The sequence below is a fragment of the Mesoplodon densirostris genome, chromosome 8, assembly GCF_025265405.1.
Source record: "Mesoplodon densirostris isolate mMesDen1 chromosome 8, mMesDen1 primary haplotype, whole genome shotgun sequence".
NCBI classification, from domain to species: domain Eukaryota; kingdom Metazoa; phylum Chordata; class Mammalia; order Artiodactyla; family Ziphiidae; genus Mesoplodon; species Mesoplodon densirostris.
Window position 1 is genome coordinate 83909150 of NC_082668.1, and position 16553 is coordinate 83925702.

The following is a 16553-nucleotide window of genomic DNA, read 5'->3' on the forward strand; positions in this document are numbered from 1 at the left end:
CTTTCAATTGTATATGAGATATATCAATACTTGTATCCTTACTAAGCTACTCAAGTCCAATGGGCTTTCATCTGTTTGCTTTATTTATATAGTATCCTCATAGATTCAGAGAAATACTATACAAAGATACAGCTTTGATATTAAAGACAAAATAAAAGAACGGAATTATAAGTCTTAAAACAATAGGTTTTTAAAGTATCACATTCTAATGACCAAAAAGAAATTTAACAGCCACCCTCTCTCAGTACAGAGGGCTATCAAACATTAGGTGCATTATGGTAAGTGTTGACAAGACAGTCCTTTGAAGTACAGTATCTGGCAATGTTTTGATGGTTCCTACCTTATTCATTTCAACTATAAAGTGGAGATCAGTTCTTCAAAACAATTTCTTAGTGTGTCTCTCTGGGTTTAATGAAACAAGAGAAGATTATATTAAACAAAAATCTGTCCCAATGGTGGGCATAACACTGTGCTATGTGCTTGAGGGAATGCAATTAAGAACAAAAGGTCCCTTTTCTTGATGAGCCTTATATCTAATCAAAGTAAATATATCTAAGTGGCTTTAAAAGATAAGCAGTGACAAAAGGCAACAAGGGGACTCCTAAGGCATTATATGACTCTTAACAGACATTTCTCTTGTCAAGGTCACCAATCATCTATGTGTGTTCAAATCTAATAGATAATTATACATCTCATCTCACATTTGAGTAAGCGCCTAAATTCCAATAAGGACACACTTCACAGCTGCTCAAGCCCTCTGCTTGGGATTCTCTTCCCTTGACTTTGTATGACAATACAACCTACTGTTTCCTCCTTCTTTACTGCCACTCCTCAGTCTCAATGCCATTATCTCTTTGTCTGATTTCTAAGTGTTGAGACCACCCCAGGGCTCCTTGTCTGCCCCCTTCTCTTCTCTTCTACAATCCTCAGGCCCAAGTAATTTCATGAAATTCCATGGCTTTAAACACCATCTGCAAGTTGATGACTCTCAAATTCACGTTTCCAACCCTGACCTGTTTATTGAGTTCTGATTTATATGCCCAATAATCTCATGGTCTTTGCCATTTGAATGTCCCACAGGTATCTCAGAATCAAAACTCTTGATTCTCCTCTCTACCCCCAATTCTCATCCAAGCGTCCCCCAAGTCCCCCCCATCCCTGGGAATGGCTCCACACTAACCCCCTTGTTAACTCAAGCAAAAATTCTAGGTGTATTTTAATTCCTCTCTATGCCTATCTCCTATTTCCAATTCATTATCAAGTCTTGTGGGCTTTTAGCTCTAAAACACATCCTGAACCTGTATACTTTTCACCAGTTCCTCTGCTACCACCTGGCAATTAAGCCATCAGCTCTTGACTGGACTGCTCCAACAGCCCCCTGACTTGTCTCCCCGCTTTCGGCTCTTGTCCCTTAAAATGTATTATTCTCTGCAGTAGTCAAGAGTGATCTTTTTTTAAAAAATATATTTATTTTTATTTATTTATTTTTGGCTGCACTGGGTCTTCAGTGCTGCACACGGGCTTTCTCTAGTTGTGACAACCAGGGGCTACTCTTCATTGTGCCGCACGGGCTCCTCATTGCAGTGGCTTCTCTTGTTGCAGAGCACAGGCTCTAGGCACACGGGCTCTAGTAGTGTGGCGTGTGGGCTCAGCAGTTGTGGTTCACGGGCTCTAGAGTGCAGGCTCAGAGTTGTGGCGCATGGGCTTAATTGCTCTGCAGCACGTGGGATCTTCCCGGAACAGGGCTTGAACCCGTGTCTCCTGCACTGGCAGGCAGATTCTTAACCACTAAGCCACTAGGGAAGCCCAAGAGTGATCTTTTAAATATGTAAATCAGACCACATCACATCTCTGACCCTTCACTGGTCTCCCAATACATTGAGAATAAAACCAAATTCCTGTTCTTGGTTTGCAAAGCCCTAGATGAGCCAGCCTGGTGGTTCTCAAAGTGTGATTTCAGAGCAGCACCTGGGACCTTGTTAGAAATGCAAATTCTCAGGCCCTACCCCAGACCTAAATAATCAGAAACAGAGAGGGTAAAGCCCTGCAATGCACCTTCGACAAAACTCTCCAAGTGCTTCTGATGCATGCTAACGTCTAAGAAATCACTGAGCCAGCCCCTGCCAACCTCCCCTCAAGTTTACTCAGTTGCAACTCCCCGTGTAATTCACACTGGCCTTCCTTCCCTTCCTTCACATCTGAGGGACTTGCAGAGCTGCTCCCTCTGCCCCAAATGTTTCCACCACAGAATTTCAAACTGCCTGCTCCTTCAGCTCATCCAGACAGCAGATCAAATGTGTCCTTGTATAGTGGTTCTCCGACCACTCAAAAGAGGGGGCCAACGCCTAGCCCCACCCATCTCAGCCCACGCTTCACCCAGTGGTGCTCAAATTTGGCTACACAATGGACTCACCTGAGGACTTTTATAAAATGCTGAGGTTCAGGCCCCACACTCGGAAATTCTGATTTACTGGCTATGGGGATTTTAAAATCTCCCCAAGCAATTCTGAAGTGCAGCCAAGTTTGAGAACCACTAGTCTAGTACAATGCCTGACAGACAGTAGGTATTCAATGAGAGTTAATGATTTACTTTCCTAAGAACTTTGTAATGTCTGAAACACTGCCAGAAGGTTGCTACTTAGGTCAATCATGTTCGTGTAAATTCAGGAAGTTCTCAGAATCACTCAATGTAACAATCTTAAAAGTAGTCCCAAAGTTTAATAATAACTTTTCCAAATTTAAATTCCCATTATATATATATTTTTTACATCCCAACTTAGCTTTATATGGTTAGCATTTTTACAAACATCACATTGCTTCTTTTTTTAAATTTTATTTCTCTCTTTATAAGCAGGTTCTTATTAATCTATTTTATACATATTAGTGTGTATATGTCAACCCAAATCTCCCAATTCATCCCACCCCGCCACCTGCTTCCTCCCCTTGTTGTCCATACGTCTGTTCTCTACATCTCTGTCTCTACTTCTGCCTTGCAAACCAGTTCAACTGTATCATTTTTCTAGATTCCACGTATATGTGTTAATATACGATATCTGTTTTTCTCCTTCTGACTTACTTCACTCTGTATGACAGTCTCTAGGTCCATCCACGTTTCTACAAAAGACCCAATTGCGTTCCTTTTTATGGCGGAGTAATATTCCATTGAATATATGTACCATTTCTTCTTTATTCATTCATCTTTCGATGGGCATTTATGTTGCTTCCATGACCTGGCTATTGTAAACAGTGCTGCAATGAACATTAGGGTGCACGTGTCTTTTTGAATTATGGTTTTCTCTAGGTATATGCCCAGTAGTGGGATTACTGGGCCATATTTTTAGTTTTTTAAGGAACCTCCGTACTGTTCTCCATAGTGGCTGTATCAATTTACATTCCCACCAACAGTGCAAGAGGGTTCACTTTTCTCCACACCCTCTCCAGCATTTGTTGTTTGTAGATTTTCTGATAATGCCCATTCTAACCAGTGTGAGTTGATACCTCATTGTAGTTTTGAGGAAGGGTGTTAGCTCTTCTCTAAATGTTTGATAAAATTCACCTGTGAAGCCATCTGGTCCTGGACTTTTGTTTGTTGGAAGATTTTTAATCACAGTTTCAATTTCATTACTTGTGATTGGTCTGCTCATATTTTCTATTTCTTCCTGGTTCAGTCTTGGAATGTTATACCTTTCTAAGAATTTGTCCATTTCTTCCAGGTTGTCCATTTTATTGGCATAGAGTTTCTTGTAGTAGTCTCTTACGGTGTTTTCTATTTCTGTGGTGTCCTTTGCAACTTCTCCTTTTTCATTTCTAATTTTATTGATCTGAGTCCTCTCCCTCTTTTTCTTGATGAATCTGGCTAATGGTTTATCAATTTTGTTTATCTTCTCAAAGAACCAGCTTTTAGTTTTATTGATCTTTGCTATTGCTTTGTTTCGATTTCATTTATTTCTGCTCTGATCTTCATGATTTCTTTCCTTCTACTAACTTTGGGTTTTGTTTGTTCTTCTTTCTCTAGTTCCTTTAGGTGTAATGTTAGATTGTTTGAGATTTTTCTTGTTTCTTGAGGTAGGCTTGTATAGCTATAAACTTCCCTCTTAGAACTGCTTTTGTTGCATTCCATAGGTTTTGGATCATCGTGTTTTTGTTGTCATTTGTCTCCAGGTATTTTTTGATTTCCTCTGATTTCTTCAGTGATCTCTTGGTTATATAGTAACGTACTGTTTAGCCTCCATGTGTTTATGTTTTTTACCGTTTTTCCCCTGTAATTGATTTCTAATCTCACAGCATTGTGGTTGGAAAAGATGCCTGATAGGATTTCAATTTTCATAAATATACCAAGGCTTGATTTGTGACCCAAGATGTGATCTATCCTGGGCTTTCCTATGTGGTGCCGCCTCCTGCTTGGCCCTGCTGCCAGCTTCCTCCTCCCCAGTCTTCCCTCAGCCTGCATACCAGCCAGCTCCGTTATGGTGACCCGCAGCCCCAGCATCGTGATTAGTGATGATGAACCAGGTTTGACCTAGATTTATTTTGTATACCTAATCATTATGCTGAGGATTTGGAAAAAGTGTTTATTCCTCATGGACTAATTATGGACAGGCTCGAGATGTGATGAAGGAGATGGGAGGCCACCACATCGTGGCCCTCTGTGTGCTCAAGGGGGGCTATAAATTCTTTGCTGACCTGCTGGATTACATCAAAGCACTAAACAGAAAGTGATATATCTATACCTATGACTGTAGATTTTATCAGGCTGAAGAGCTACTGTAATGACCAGTCAACAGGTGACATAAAAGTAATTGGTGGAGATGATCTCTCAACTTTCACTGGAAAGAATGTCTTGATTGTTGAAGATATAATCGACACTGGCAAAACAATGCAAACCTTGCTTTCCTTGGTCAAGCAGCATAATCCAAAGCTGGTCAAGGTTGCAAGCTTGCTAGTGAAAAGGACACCTCAAAGTGTTGGATATAGACCAGACTTTGCTGGATTTGAAATTCCAGACAAGTTTGTTGTAGGATATGCCCTTGACTATAATGAATACTTCAGGGATTTGAATGTTTGTGTCATTAGCAAAACTGGAAAAGCAAAATACAAAGCCTGAGAATTCAAGTTGAGTTTAGAAACATCTGGAATCCCATTGAAATCACCAGGAAAATGATCAGATGTTCTAGTTCCGTGGCCAGCTGCTTAGTAGAGCTTATTGCATGTTATCGTCTAAGAATTTTATCTGTTTTGTATTTTAGAAAGGCCAGTTGCTGCATTCCCGAACTCTTTATTTGCACTAGGAGCCTATAGACTATCAATTCCCTTTGGGTGGATTGTTGTTTGACGTGTGAATGAAAAATCTCTTAAACCACACCACTACTGAATGAAAATATTGAAATTGTACCTGTAAGAAACATTGACAGAGAAGAATATATTAGTTTTTTAATTGGTATTTTAATTTTATATATTCAGGAAAGAACAGAAGTGACTGAATATTGTTAATTATACCACTGTGTGTTTAGAAAAGAAGCAGTCAGTTTCATATCAGTGACCGCATTGAGAGGTATCGTTATGTTGGATAAACCATATGACCTGGAGTTATTTTAGTAGGTTTCAGTAGTATTAGCTGTATTTTCCCACTTGTTCAGATTATTTCTGGCAAATCTTTGTCAACACTTCCTTTTAAATACAGGTAAATAAGTTCTAAAAACCTACTACTTTTTGAAGTCTTCAATGTAAAAATCCTTAAAAAAATCCTTAAAATCCTTAAAGGCTGTCTCTTTAAAAGAAAAAAAAGAAAGATGTGATCTATCTTGGAGACTCTTCCATGTGCATTTGAGAAGAAAGTATAATCTGCTGTTTTTGGATGGAATGTCCTATAAATATCAATTAAATCTATCTGGGCTATTGTATCATTTAAAGCTTGTGTTTCCTTATTAATTTTCTGTCTGGATGATCTGTCCATTGGTGTGAGGTGTTAAAGTCCCCCACTATTATTGTGTTACTGTCGATTTCCTGTTTTAGAGCTGTTAGCATTTGCCTTATGTATTGAGGTGCTCCTATATTAGGTGCATATATATTTATAATTGTTATTTCTTCTTCTTGAATTGATCCCTTGATCATTATGTAGTGTCCTTCTTTGTCTCTTGTAATGTTCTTTATTTTACAGTCTATTTTATCTGATATGAGTATTGCTACTCCAGCTTTCTTTTGATTTCCATTTGCATGGAATATCTTTTTCCATCCCCTCACTTTCAGTCTGTATGTGTCCCAAGGTCTGAAGTGGGTCTCTTGTAGACAGCATATATAGCAGTCTTGTTTTTATATCCATTCAACCAGCCTGTGTCTTTTGGTTGGAGCACTTAATCCATTCACGTTTAAGGTAAATATCGATACATATGTTCCTATTACCATTTTTTAAATTGTTTTGGGTTTGTTTTTGTAGGTCCTTTTCTTCTCTTGTGTTTCCCACTTAGAGAATTTCCTTTAGCATTTGTTGTAGAGCTGGTTTGGTGGTGCTGAATTCTCTTAGCTTTTGCTTGTCTGTAAAGCTTTTGATTTCTCCGTCAAATCTGAATGAGATCCTTGCCGGGTAGAGTAATCTTGGTTGTAGATTCTTCCCTTTCATCACTTTAAATATATCATGCCACTCCCTTCTGGCTTGTAAAATTTCTGCTGAGAAATCAGTTGTTAATGTTATGGGAGTTCCCTTGTATGTTGTCATTTTTCCCTTGCTAGTTTTAATAATTTTTCTTTGTCTTTAATTTTTGTCAATTTGATTACTATGTGTCTCAGCGTGTTTCTCCTTGGGTTTATCCTGCCTGGGACTCTCTGTGCTTCCTGGACTTGGATGGCTATTTCCTTTCCCATGTTAGGGAAGTTTTCGACTATAATCTTTTCAAATATTTTCTCGGGTCCTTTCTTTCTGGGACCCCTATAATGCGAATGTTGGTGTGTTTAATGTTGCTCCAGAGGTCTCTTAGGCTGTCTTCATTTCTTTTCATTCTTTTTTCTGTCCCACAGCAGTGAATTCCACCATTCTGTCTTCCAGGTCACTTATCCATTCTTCTGCCTCAGTTATTCTGCTATTGATTCCTTCTACTGTATTTTTCATTTCAGTTATTGTATTGTTCATCTCTGAAAAATTAATTCTTCTAGGTCTTTGTTAAACATTTCTCGCATCTTCTCGATCTTTGCCTCCATTCTTTTTCCAAGGTCCTGGATCATCTTCACTATCATTATTCTGAATTCTTTTTCTGGAAGGTTGCCTATCTCCACTTCATTTAGTTGTTTTTCTGGGGTTGTATCTTGTTCCTTCATCTGGTACATAGCCCTCTGCCTTTTCATTTTGTCTGTTTTTCTGTGAATGTAGTTTTTGTTCCACAGGCTGCAGGATTGTAGTTCTTCTTGCTTCTGCTGTCTGTCCTCTGGTGGATGAGGTTATCTAAGAGGCTTGTGCAAGTTTCCTGATGGGAGAGGCTTGTGGTGGGTAGAGCTGGGTGTTGCTCTGGTGCCCAGAGCTCAGTAAAACTTTAATCTGCTTGTCTGCTGATGGGTGGGCCTGAGTTCCCTCCCTATTGGTTGTTTGGCCTGAGGCGACCCAGCACTGGAGGCTACAAGCTCTTTGGTGGGGCTAATGGCAGACTCTGGGAGGGCTCATGCCAAGGAATACTTCCCAGAACTTCTGCTGCCAGTGTCCTTGTCCCCACGGTGAGCCACAGCCAGCTCCTGCCTCTGCAGGAGACCCTCCAACACTAACAGGTAGGTCTGGTTCAGTCTCCTATGGGGTCACTGCTCCTTCCCCCTGGGTCCTGATGTGCACACTACTTTGTGTGTGCCCTCCAAGAGTGGAGTCTCTGTTTCCCCCAGTCCTGTCAAAGTCCTGCAACCTAATCCCACTAGCCTTCAAGTGGTGATTCTCTGGGAACTCCTCCTCCCATTGCCAGACCTGCAGGTTGGGAAGCCTGATGTGGGGCTCAGAACCTTCACTCCAGTGGGTGAACTTCTGTGGTATAATTGTTCTCCAGTTTGTGAGTCACCCACCCAGAGGTTATGCGATTTGATTTTATTGTGATTGCGCCCCTCGTACAGTCTCACTGCAGCTTCTCCTTTGTCTTTGGATGTAGGGTATCTTTTTTGGTGAGTTCCAGTGTCTTCCTATGGATTATTGTTCAGCAGTTAGTTGTGATTCTGGTGCTCTCACAAGAGGGCGTGAGTGCATGTCCTTCTACTCTGCCATCTTGAGCCACCCCATTATATTTTTGCTTCCTTTTCTCTAAGAAGGAAGGTCCTTATGGAAGGAAGGAAAACATAAATTTCTCTTGATATTTTTCACTGAGTTATAATTTATACACAGAAAAATGTACAAATATAAGTGAATACATTTTCACATATATATACACACTCAAGGAAACCCCACACAAAGATATAGAGTAGGAAAGTGTATCTATACATTAAAAATTAAATATTAAATTTCTCATATCTGTCCCATAAATGTTGCTGCAATTTCATCTCGTCTCAGGGTTTTCCTAAATATCTTATGTGGGATGTTTATTTTATGCACAGTTAAGAAAGTCAAACATAAACAAGAAGAGAGATGAGAAAAGCCTTCAGTAGAAAAGGGCGTATCAACGGAGGAGATAAAAAAATTCATCAAAACAAATAAGCAAAGTTGAAAAACAGGCTTGAAAGCAATGTAAACAATGAGTCACAAGACAGTCAACCATATTATTGGGCACCCACTGTGTTCTCAGTGCTATGGAAAGAATCTGAGTAGATTAAAGAAATACCACATGAGGTCCTCTAATACCAGTAGCTTAAAAATGAAATTAGTCCAACCAAACAATTTCAAAGATATCCTAAATGGACCCTACAAAAACTAACTTAACTGAATGCCTGTCTAGTTCCAGGAACTGTGCAAATGTTTTACATAGATAATCCCTTAACAAGTGTTATCCTTTTTTAAAAAAATTAGTATCTTATTAAATTCTTAAACATTTATAGAGATTAGCAAGTAATTTTTCTCCGAAACAAACTGAAACTTCAAAACCATGACCCAGTGCTCACTTCATGCCCCATTCACTCTGTGCATAGGCTTCTGCTCAGTAGGTAATACATGTCAGTAGCAACTGGGCTCATCATCATCTACTGAAAGCTTCCTTTGAACTTCGTATTTGTTGCCTTGCAGGCAATGTACTGATATATGGAAAAGTCAGTGCCGTTTACGGAAGTTAGTCTGAAAAGGTAAATAAAAAATGTGCTTGACACTAAAATTTAAAAATTCAAAAATGATTTAAAAAAACATGGGGAGAGAGGACTATGCAAAACTTTTTGGGCTTCTTTTCTCTTTGCCATATAAAAATTAAGTATAAAAAGCCCTATAAAGTTATATTTCCACTTTTTCAAAAGAGGTTAAATACTTATTAAATTTAAGATAAAAAAATCATCCACAATTGAATTGTTTTACTTATTATGTTCTCTGAAACAACAAAACAGTAAATGTAAAAAAAGAAATTTTCTTCTCTAAAAGGAAGTTAAAATGTTCTTAGTTTGCAACCTAGATGTCCTTCAGTAGGCCAATGGACAAATAAACTATGGTACATTCAGACAATGGAATATTATCCCATTATTTCCATTTTTTCCACTAAAAAAGAAATGAGCTGTTGTCATGAAAAAACATGGAGGAGCCTTAATTTCATATTACTAAATGCAAGGAGCCAGTCTGGAAAGGCTGCATATTGTATAATTCCAACTATATTACATTCTGGAAAAGGCAAAAATATGGAGATAATAAAAAAGACGAGTGGTTGCCAGGAGTTGTGGGGAGAGATGAACAGGTAGAGCACAGAGCATTTTTAGAGCAGTGAAAATACCCTACATGATACTATAAAGATGAATACATGTCATTATGTTTTTGTCAAAACCTGTAGAATGTACATCAAGAGTGATTACTAATGTAAACTATAGACTTCAGGTGATTATGATGTGTTAGTGTAGGTTCAGTTGTGACAACTGTACCACTCTGGTGGGGAATACTGATAATGGAGGAGGCTGTGCATGTGTGGGGACAGGGGTCTATGGGAAACCTGTATCTTCTGCTGAGTTTTGCTGTGAACCTAAAACTGCTCTAAAAACATTGTCTTAAAAAAAAAAAAGAGTTCGGGCTTCCCTGGTGGCGCAGTGGTTGAGAGTCCGCCTGCCGATGCAGGGGACACGGGTTCGTGCCCCAGTCCGGGAAGATCCCACATGCCGCGGAGCGGCTGGGCCCGTGAGCCATGGCTGCTGAGCCTGCGCGTCCGGAGCCTGTGCTTCGCAACGGGAGAGACCACAACAATGAGAGGCCCACATACCGCAAAAAAAAAAAAAAAAAAGAGTTCTTAGTTGGAATGTTTTTTCAATTTTCAAAAGCACACTAGGTAAGGAACTGAAATGTGGATGTTATAATTATTAAAATATATGCACATATGCATGTTAAACAGTGGGAATGTTTATGTCAGCCAAGCAAGCACACTGGTAGATTAACCAACCATAAAATGAAAGCAGAAGTTGCTTTCAAGTCACAATCTCAATAATCTACTCTCAAATATGTACTTTGGTAAATACCAAACAGCATTTAGTCATCTCACTCTGTTAAAGTTTTAAATCTATGTTGAGGAGTAGTGTGTGTTGGCATAAACCGTATTCAAAGGCATAACATTCACTGCATACTGATAAAGAAAAGTCCTTGGAATGGATTTTCCAAGTTAAGTTTCCTAGCTACAAGTTTTATCAAATATTGGCTAGAAAAACTACTTGGAAATAGTGTCTCACAGTTTAGAAATATTAAAATCTAAAGTAGCACCTGATACAAAAATTAACCTAAAGTTGATCTAAATGTAGAATATAAAACTATAAAATGTTTAGATCAAAATGTAGGAGAGGGCTTCCCTGGTGGCGCAGTGGTTGAGAGTCCGCCTGCCGATGCAGGGGACACAGGTTCGTGCCCCGGTCCGGGAAGATCCCACATGCTGCGGAGCGGCTGGGCCTGTGAGCCATGGCCGCTGAGCATGCGCGTCCGGAGCCTGTGCTGCACAACGGGAGAGGCCACAACAGTGAGAGGCCCGCGTATCGCAAAACAAAACAAAACAAAAACAAAAAAAATGTAGGAGAAAATCCTTGGGACTAAGGCTTAGGCAAAAGAATCTCAGACATGACATCAAAGACACAATCCATAAGATTTTTAGAATATCAAGAAACTAAACTTCATCAAAAAGTAAAATCTTCTGCTCTGTGAAAGACCCAGTTATGAGGATAAAAAGACAAGCCACAGACTGGGAGAAAATATTTGTAAGTCACATAGCCAACAAAAGACTTATATCCAGAATATAGACAGAGCTCTCAAAATGTGATAGTAAGAAGACAAAGAATCCAATCATAAAATGGGCAAAGGTTTGAACACTTTACCAAAGAGGATGTGAGAAAGAGGCACATGAAAAGATCTCAACATTATTATCCATTTAGGGAAATGCAAATTAAAGCTATGATGAAATACCATTATGCACCTAAATTAAAACTACTGAATATATCAAGTACAGAGAAGAATGTGGAGAAACTAGATCTCTCATAGGTGACTTGAAGAAGGTGAGTGCAAAATGGCACAGCCACTTCGGGAAATGGTTTGGCAGTGTAATATGAAGCTACATACTCATGCCATATGACCCAGCAATCTATTCCTAGGTATTTACATGAGAGAAACAAAAACTTATGTTTGCATAAAACCTGTATGTCAATGTTTATTGCAGCTCTCCTCATAACAAACCCAGACAGGGAACAGCCCAAATGTACTCCAACATGAGAATGAATAAACAAACTGTGATGCATCCATACAATGGAATACTACTCAGCAATAAAAGAGCAAGCCTTGATACACTCAGCATCTTGGATAATCTCAAGGGCATTATGCTGAGTGAAAAAGCCAGTCTCAAAAGGTTACATACCATATGGTTCTATTTATGTGAGTCCCAAGTGACAGACTTATGGTCATAGAAAACAGATCACTGGCTGCCAGGATTGGAGGCAAGGTGTAACTATTAAGAGTAACATAAGGGGGCTTCCCTGGTGGCACAGTGGTTAAGAACCTGCCTGCCAATGCCGGGGACACGGGTTCGAGTCCTCATTCCGGAAGATCCCACATGCCATGGAGCAACTAAGCCCATGCGCCACAACTACTGAGCCTGCACTCTAGAGCCCGTGAGTCACAGCTACTGAGCCTACGTGCCACAAATACTGAAGCCCGTGCACCTAGAGCCTGTGCTCCGCATCAAGAAAAGCCACTGCAATGAGAAGCCCATGCACCACAATGAAGAGCAGCCCCCGCTCGCCGCAACTAGAAAAAGCCCACGTGCAGCAGTAAAGACCCAACACAGCCAAAAATAAAATAAATAAATAAATAAATTTATTTTTTTTAAAAAAAGAGTAATGTGAGGGAGTTCCTTTATGGTGATGCAACAGTTCTGTATTCTGATTGTGGAATGTCACGCAAATCTATACATGTAATAAAATTTCACAGAATTATAAATCAAGACAAATTTTTAAAAATAATAAAGAATGCATGTAAAAGCTGATGAAATCTAAATAAGGTCTGTACCTAAGTTAATAGTATTGTACCAAAGTCACTTCCCTGGTTTTGATAATGTACTATGGTTATGTAAGACATTATTATTGGGGAAAGTTTGGAGGAAGGCAGAGGGAAATGCCTGCACTATTTCTGCAATTTCTTCCAAGTCAAACTATTTAAAAGTAAAACACAATAAAAATATTTCTAAGGTAGTGATTCTCAAAATTCAATGAGCATTAGAATCAGCTATGGAACTTGTTTCTAATACAGATCTGCTTGGGTGGCCCCATGTTGTACCTTTTTAAATAGAATCTGCATATGGGGTCCAGGTGATATATACTAGTGGTCCAGCACATTACAGTTTGAGACCCACTGGACTAAAATAAAGGCAAAGGTATTAGAATGATGATCTCCACAATGATCTCCACCAATGATTTCCATCAATATGTATTGTTCTATTTAATGGCTAATACTAAAGAAGTCCTACCTACACAGAACCTCATTCACAGACTATCTTACTGAGCCAAGAGGTTCTCATTTATAGACTCAGTGAAAGACATACAAATGATCTATTTTAAAAACACAAATAACATTATTCATAACACAAATCTGTTATATCAATACAGAAGTGAAAATGCTGATATTAAAAAAAAAAACATGTTATTAAAACAAAGGCATGTAGGGAAAACATATTCTCAGTAAGAAAAAAGGTCACATTTTTAAATGTCTATAAAAGGTCCTTACCTATGCTTCTAGGTAAAATCACTACTGTTGGCAAACTACACACACATATATAAGCATTAAGGCATTTGACCTAAAAGTTTCTTTTACTGGAAAATAAAGCATTAAAAGATCAACCTAGAGTCCGGAGGAAAATGGCGGAAGAGTAAGACGTGGAGATCACCTTCCTCCCCACAGATACATCAGAAATTCATCTACACGTGGAACAACTCCTACAGAACACCTACTGAACGCTGAACAGAAGACCTCAGACCCCCCCAAAAGGCAAGAAACTCCCCACATACCTGGGTAGGGCAAAAGAAAAAAGAATAAACAGAGACAAAAGGATAGGGACGGGGCCTGCACCAGTGGGAGGGAGCCGTGAAGGAGGAAAGGTTTCCACACACTAGAAACCCCTTCGCGGGCGGAGTCTGCGGGTGGCGGAGGGGGAAAGCTTCGGAGTAGCCGAGAAGAGCACAGCAACAGGGGTGTGGAGGGCAAAGCGGAGAGATTCCCACAGAGGATCGGGGCCGACCGGCACTCACCAGCCCGAGAGGCTTGTCTGCTCGGCCGCCGGGGTGGGCGGGGCTGGGAGCTGAGGCTCGGGTATCGGGTTTCGGTCGGAGCGCAGGGAGAGGACTGCGGCTGGCGGCAGGAAGAGCCTGAAGGGGTTGGTTCGCCGCGGCTAGCCTGGAGGGAGTCCGGGAAAAAGGCTGGAGCTGCCGAAGACGCAAGAGACTTTTTCTTCCCTTTTGTTTCCTGGTGCGCGAGGAGAGGGCATTAAGAGCGCTGCTTAAAGAAGCTCCAGAGACGGGCGTGAGCCCTGGCTGAAGGCGCAGACCCCGGAGACGGGTGTGGGATGCTGGGGCTGCTGCCGCCGCCGCCACAAGGCCTGTGTGCGAGCGCGGGTCACTGTCCGCCCCCCCTTCCGGGGAGCCTGTGCAGCCCGCCACTGCCGGGGTCCCGGGACCCAGGGACGGCTTCCCCGGAAAAGCGCACAGAGCGCCTCGGGCTGGTGCAACGTCATGCCGGCCTCTGCCGCCGCAGGCCCACCCCGCACTGCGTGCCCCTCCCTCCCCTCGGCCTGAGTGAGCCAGAGCCCCCGAATCAGCGGCTCCTTTAAACCACTCCTGTCTGAGCGAAGAACGGACGCCCTCCGGTGACCTACGCGCAGAGGCGGGGCTAGGTCCAAGGCTGAGACCTGGGAGCTGTGAGAGCAGAGAAGAGACAGGGAAATCTCTGTGCAGCCTCGGAGGCAGCGGATTAAAGCTCCACGATCCGCTTGATGTGCCCTGCGTCTGTGGAGTGCATGAATGGACAGCAAATCATCCCAAATTGAGGAGGTAGACTTTGAGGACAAGATTTAAGATTTTTTCCCCTTTTCCTCGTTTTACAACGAATTATCCCAAATTAAGGAGGTGGACTTTGAGAGCAATATTTCAGACTTTTTCCCCTTTTCCTCTTTTTACAACGAATTATCCCAAATTGAGGAGGTGGACTTTGAGAGCAAGATTTTCGATTTTTTTCCCCCTATTCTCTTTTTGTGAATGTGTATGTGTATGCTTCTGTGTGAGATTTTCTCTGTATGGCTTTGCTTCCACCATAGGTCCCAGGGTTCTATCCGTCCGTTTTTTCTTTTTTTCAATAATTACTATTTTTAATAACGCTACTATATACTTTATTCTATTTTACTTTATCTTCCCTCTTTCTTTTTTCCTACCTTCCCTTCCTCCCTCCCTCCCTCTGCCCCTATCTTTCTTTCTTTCTTTCCTTCCTCCCTCCCTCCCTCCTGTCTTTCTTTCCTTCCTCTCTCCCTCCCTTCTTCCTTTCACTCTTTCTTTTTCTTTCCTTCCTGCCTCCCTCCCTCCTTTCTTTCTTTCTTTCCGTCTGTCCTCCCTCCCTCCCTTCTTTCTTCCTTCCTTCCTTTCTTTCCTTCTTCCTTTCTTTCTCTCTCTCTTTCTTTCTTCTACTAATTCTTTCTACTTTTTCTCCCTTTTATTCAGAGCTGGGTAGATGAAAAGCTCTTGGTGCTGCAACCAGGAGTCAGTGCTGTGCCTCTGAAGTGGGAGAGCCAACTTCAGGACACGGGTCCACAAGAGACCTCCCAGCTCCACATAATATCAAACAGCGAAAATCTTCCAGAGAACTCCATCTCAACACCAGCACCCAGCTTCACTCAACGACCAGCAAGCTACAGTGCTGGTCACCCTACGCCAAGCAACTAGCAAGACAGGAACACAACGCCACCCATTAGCAGAGGGGCTGCCTAAAAACATAATAAGGCCACAGGCACCCCAAAACACACCACCAGACGTGGACCTGTCCACCAGAAAGAAAAGATCGAGCTTCAACAACCAGAACACAGGCACTAGTCCCCCCCACCAGGAAGCCTACACAACCTACTGAAACAACCTTAGCCACTGGGGACAGACACCAAAAACAACGGGAACTACGAATCTGCAGCCTGCAAAAAGGAGACCCCAAACACAGTAAGATAAGCAAAATGAGAAGACAGAAAAACACACAGCAGGTGAAGGAGCAAGATAAAAACCTACCAGACCTAACAAATGAAGAGGTAATAGGCAGTCTACCTGAAAAAGAATTCAGAATAATGATAGTAAAGCTGATCCAAGATTCTATTTCCAAGATCCAAAATCTTGGAAATAGAATAGACAAAATGCAAGAAACAGTTAACAAGGACCTAGAAGAACTAAAGATGAATCAAGCATCGATTAAAAACACAATAAATGAAATGAAAAATACTCTAGATGGGATCAATAGCAGAATAACTGAGGCAGAAGAACGGATAAGTGAGGTGGAAGATAAAATAGTGGAAATAACTGATGCAGAGCAAAATAAAGAAAAAAGAATGAAAAGAACAGAGGACAGTCTCAGAGACCTCTGGGACAACATTAAATGCACCAACATTCGAATTATAGGGATTCCAGAAGAAGAAGAGAAAAAGAAAGGGACTGAGAAAATATTTGAAGAGATTATAGATGAAAACTTCCCTAATATGGGAAAGGAAAGAGTTAATCAAGTCCAGGAGGCACAGAGAGTCCCATACAGAATAAATCCAAGGAGAAATACGCCAAGACACATATTAATCAAACTGTCAAAAATTAAACACAAAGAAATCATATTAAAAGCAGCAAAGGAAAAACAAAACCTATGGGACGCAGCAAAAGCAGTTCTAAGGGGGAAGTTTATAGCAATACAATCCCACCTTAAGAAACAGGAAACATCTCGA

General features: G+C 41.0%; 1 protein-coding gene and 1 pseudogene across 9 annotated transcripts in view; one reads left to right on the plus strand and one right to left on the minus strand.

Moving 5' to 3' along the window:
* The window catches only part of COBLL1 (cordon-bleu WH2 repeat protein like 1), a 165395-nt gene that overhangs the window by 69343 nt on the left and 79499 nt on the right, over positions 1-16553 (minus strand). The window lies entirely within an intron of this gene.
* LOC132495026 (hypoxanthine-guanine phosphoribosyltransferase-like) lies at positions 4467-5104 on the plus strand (annotated as a pseudogene).